The following is a 5,376-nucleotide window of genomic DNA, read 5'->3' on the forward strand; positions in this document are numbered from 1 at the left end:
AGAGAGAGAGACAGAGAGAGACAGAGAGAGACAGAGAGAGACAGAGACAGGGAGAGAGACAGAGAGACAGAGAGACAGACAGAGAGACAGAGACAGAGACAGAGAGACAGAGACAGAGAGAGAGAGAGAGAGACAGACAGAGACAGAGACAGAGAGAGAGAGAGAGACAGAGAGAGAGAGAGAGACAGAAAGAGAGAGAGACAGAGAGAGACAGAGAGACAGAGACAGAGACAGAGAGAGACAGAGAGACAGAGACAGAAAGAGAGAGACAGAGACAGACAGACATACAGAGACAGAGAGACAGAGAGAGAGAGAGAGAGAGAGAGAGAGAGAGAGAGAGAAGTGAACAGAGAGAGAAAGATAAATGGAAGGATGGATGGATCAGTGAATAAATAAAGGAATAAATAAATACAAGTCCATTGACACTAGTTAAACTTTAACTTTAAATGGTTCTTTAAACTGAGCAGAAGAATCCTGTTTGAAGATAAATAATGCTAATAACTAATATTTGCATAGATCTTTAAAGTTTGCAAAATGCTTAACCTGTGTTATGTCATTTGCTCTTCAACACACACACATATACACACAACTCTATTCAGTCATGTCTGACTCTTCATGATGCTATCTGGGGTTTTCTTGTCAAAGATATTGGAATAGTTTGTCATTTCTTCTCCAGCTCATTTTACAGATGAGGAACTGAGGCAAACAGGGTTAGGTGACTTGCCCAGGGTCACAATTAGGAAGTATATGAGGTCAGATTTGAACTCAGGAAGATGAGTCTCTATGCACTGTGCAACCTGGCTGCCCTTCATGGTAGGTAGTATAGGTATTATTAGCTCCACTTTGTAGATAAGGAAGCTGAAGCTAAGAAAGGTTAAATAACTCACCCATGCTGAAATAACTGTTAAATATAAGAGGTGGGATTTTATCCCTGGTCTTGACATTCTTTCCAGTTTGTGACAATGCCTCACTTGATGTGGGCAGTAAAGGGATATGTTTCACTGTCATTGTTAAACAATATTGCTTTAAAAGCCAAGGACTGTTGTAAAGCCTCTTCAGTGATCATTATAAACACTTCCCAACCAAGTTACAGTGTCAATTTTCATCTTCAGATGTAGTGCCCTGCTCCTTCCTGATTATAACACTTTAAGACAACAGAAGCCAAACAAAAAATAAGTAACAAAAGAAGAAAGAAGGAGGGGTGGAGGGAGGGGGGGGGGGGCTAAAAGCTAGAGCACCCATTCTGGATAATTTCTTGTCCTTGATAGAATCCTGTGCAGCCTGCATATTCTTGTGATGAGAGTCATTTAAAAAAGGAGACTGGGAAAATAGGAGTTTTGTAAAGCTTCAAAAACACATTTTTTGCTGTTTCCATTTTTCTTCAAGAACTGCACTCCCACTGAGAGTGTTACATCTGTTTGTGTCAAACTATAGTCAAGAAATGGAATCCTCAAAGAGTTACCTTCATGGGAAATTTCATAAAACCAATAATCTCTCTTTTTTTACATCTGATATTTCTCATTTTCTCTAGCTTACATTTTAAATGTAACAGAACACAGATGTGTGATAATTATCTCGTCCTTTTATTCCCCTTCTCTCACATACTCAGACACAAAAGTTTGTGGGACTGTGTATCTTTTATTTTGTAGCTAGGGATTTGTACTCTAACAACCTTACTGGTTTATAATGATCTGTTAGGTACCTTAGAGTCCCCAGTCAGGCCTGAAGAAATATGGTCCTATCACTCTACTTACAGATTGGACTAAGGAGAATGAAAAGGGAAACCAGGTGGCACAATGGAAAAAGCACTGGGCTTGGAATCAGGAAGACTGATCTTAATAAGTTCAAAACTTACTTCAGACATTTATTAATTGTATGACCCTGGGAAAGTCATTTAACCCTGTTTGCCTCAGTTTCCTCATCTGGAAAATGAGCTACAGAAGGAAATGGAAAATTGCTCCATTATCTTTGCCAAGAAAACCCCTAATGGGGCCACAAAAAGTCAGACTACTCAATAGCAAGGATAAAGGAGATAATTCTCTAGCTCCATAGATTAAGCTTGTGGGGAAGAAGTGAAGCCCCTCAAGAACAAGCAGAATTATCGAGGAACCTCTAGATTTAGAACCAGAGAAGCAGAGCCCCCCCTTAAAATTGTTCTGATAATAAAGCCTCTCTAAGGACCAAACAACTAGATAGGACGTTTGGGACTCAAAACTAATTTGATTAATTGGATGTTGACCATGGATCATTAGAATACAAAGAGACTTGATGGTTAATATTAGTGATAATTATTGTATTGCTTTGGTCTACTGTTTCATGATGTTTATGTTTAAGTTTTCTTGGCTACCTTGGTGACATGTGAATCTATCTTCTCAAAATTAGTCCATCTCAAGCTGTCTAAGTAGTTTGATCTGTCAATTGACATTGATGTCACTTAACAATTCAGCTGTGATTATGAATTTATTAAAAACTTCATAGATTTAGCTTAAAGATAATTGATTCATGGAGGGAGTGGGTTGCTCACTCCACAAAAGCATAAAGAGAAAACTAAGATTAGGACAGTAAGTGGTTAATAGAGGTAACTGAATGAATCATACTGTCTCCATCTTATGACTCAGTCCTAGAACTAGCTTACTATCTATTCAATTATGGGTCTAGTCCAAATTCAACATCGTGAAAAACTTTATTCAATTGTGGAAACAGAGAAAAAAAATTTATTACATTGTTTGAACCTAGCCCTGTGTGACTGGGAAATTGCACCATCTCTACGTGCTATTTAAAGGATCTGGGTTATGTTGACTGAAAACTCAAAATTAAAGATTAATGCAAGGAACTTTCTTGCAATTATACATCTTAACAACCCATATGGCTTATCTGAAAACTGTCCCCATACTGATCAATCAACATTGTTTCCATGTTACAGATATTTAGGGAGTGGGACACCTCCTTTTCTGAATTCAGGAAATTATACCAGTTTAATATCTCCCTCGATCTAAGGGCCCCTTATCAGGTCCTTCTGACTACTCCCACAGCTGCCAAATTTGTGGGTGTGGACGTCTGGATCAGCCAAAGAAAGCCCCTACTCCTATGTGGCAGAATGTTCTGGGGGCCATAAGGTTCATCTGGTACGGACCCAGAAGCAGCCAATATCCAGCCAAGATAGCGGTCCTAAGACTATGGACAAGAGCTGAGTATACTGTCCCAGTTTTACTTTTTTTTCTCTTCCCTTTTGTGTGGGCCTAACCCAAACTAACTACTCGGAGACCTCTCAAAGTGAAAGTAGAAAGTTTTATTAGAATCTTGCAAGAAGTGGGCAGTCCAGTGTCTGGGACATCACTGAGAGAGAGGAGACCCAGAGAGAGGTACAGAAGCCAAAGCTGGGTTAAATAAGCAAGGATTACCCGCCCCTCCCAAACATTAACCTAATTATTACTAATGAGGTTCTAATCTGGTTAGATAACATACATAATACATGAGGTCCACTAAGCAAGGGCAGTGACAACCTCAGAATACTGAGCTCCCTTCAGTATAAGCTAGATACATCCTATCTGGGCTGAGGCCACTGCCTGTTTCCTGATTGGTCAGATCTACCTGCTGCTGCCAGCTCCTTCTGTTCTACATTGTTTCATTTTAGTATTACCTAGGAGTTCTCTGGGAATTCAACTTCCTCCCAAGGCTATTGCCTGTTACTTTTTATCAGTAGTCTTGTTCAGCAATTTTTGCAGTTCTGTAGAAACTTAACCCTTTGTTACCTCTCACACTACCATTCATTTCCCCAAACTCCCCAAACTCGAACCACCTCTAATTTGGTCTCAATAGTTAATCCAATCAATTGTATTAATACTCAATAGCTCTTACATTACCTTGAAATACACAATGACTTACATATATATGGGGAAACAATACTGAACTTAGTTACAAAATACAAGGAAGTAATAAGAATGGATATATGATATTCAGAATGGGGAAACTTCACTGCAAGTCACCCCACACACTTTGTAATGCATCAAACCACCAAGGCCTTGATTTAAGCATGTGTTGGCATTTTTTCTCTGCATGCTTGGCTTCCCCTTTCTCTTTTTGGCTTATAGGAGACAATGGCTAGACAAGAATTGTGGTCTATCTGCTATTGCCCTTTGCCCTATTGGGGATTTACTCAAGGATTCCTAGCATGTAGTAGGAATCCGTCCCCTCAAGGAATTCTATCCTCCACCATTGCTAAAGGGGAGGGGCTAACAAATTGCTGGATTTTCCACATTAACCCCCAAGCCCACCAACCTAAACCCATAGCTATCCTACAACTCAACATGTCATCCTAGCCCAACTGGCCTCTTGTGGTATTTTAGCTTATACCTGCCTCTCCTTTATTGGTCAGAAGAGAAAAGAACCCCTTCTTTTGTCCAAAAGGGGTAACCTTAGGATCACCAAGCCAAAACCACCTCTCTCTTTTCCTGCGTCTTTTTTTGAGATTAGGAGACACTCTGTTTTACAGAGCTAAGGCCCAGGAAGCAAGCTGTGCCCTGAGCTTGACATAACAACAACCCTTTGCACTCATCCTCTGGGTGAACTCTGCTGTAGCAAAATCCGAGAATTATTTCATACCAACCCCTGGGGGTCCCTGAGCTCAGACAAGCACCAGTAAGGAACAATGTACTGGTCATGAAGCCATTCCAGGAATCAAACTTGCCCCATTTTTGCTGTTCCCCTTCATTGCCATGGCTACAGCTCATTGCTTGTTTCTTTCTCTAGCCCTAGTGTATGTATTGAATTTTTTCTCCCTAAAGTGGTTCTCCTAGGCATCAGAGCAGACAGCAACACACATGGAGGAGTTTCCTTCCTCCAGTGGAATAAAGAACGCTTTTTTGCTTATAACCACTATTAGCTCTTTGGTTTGGTTTTATTTTATTTTTCAGAGTTAATGATTGGAGTATTATCTCTGGGAGCATTTTGGAATTTTTCAGTTAAAGTGATTGCATAACCTCTGTGACACTTTGGCCATTTATTTTCAGAGTTTGAAAACATGTAGCAAATATTTTGTTGTGTATCTATGACTATACAGAAATCTGTATATATTATGTCCTTACATATATTCATGTTTTCTTCCCTAATAAAAGGTAAACTCCCAGAAGACAGTTTCATTTGTTCTTTCTATATTCAGTACCTAGCACATAATAGGTATTTAATAAATACTTTTTTAGATGTAGGTATGAATGTAACCCCTGTACATGTAACCCCATTTCTATGAAACTCTCTACTTATTGGTGGAGATAAAAGTCCTGCCTTACAAGAGAAACAGTGCAGAATTAGTGAGAAGTGAGAGAACTCCTGCCTTTCCACTCCCCTTTGGAGCTCTCCCAAAGTTGTTCCTTTTCAGGA

The 5,376-nt window shown here is 39.7% G+C and overlaps 1 pseudogene; it reads left to right on the forward strand.

Moving 5' to 3' along the window:
• LOC138163646 (large ribosomal subunit protein uL18-like) overlaps positions 1 to 5,376 on the forward strand; it is a 90,391-nt pseudogene that overhangs the window by 43,381 nt on the left and 41,634 nt on the right.

The sequence above is a fragment of the Petaurus breviceps genome, unplaced genomic scaffold, assembly GCF_028583685.1.
Source record: "Petaurus breviceps papuanus isolate PSGF00001 unplaced genomic scaffold, PetGlider_PUasm1.0 125, whole genome shotgun sequence".
Lineage (NCBI taxonomy): Eukaryota > Metazoa > Chordata > Mammalia > Diprotodontia > Petauridae > Petaurus > Petaurus breviceps.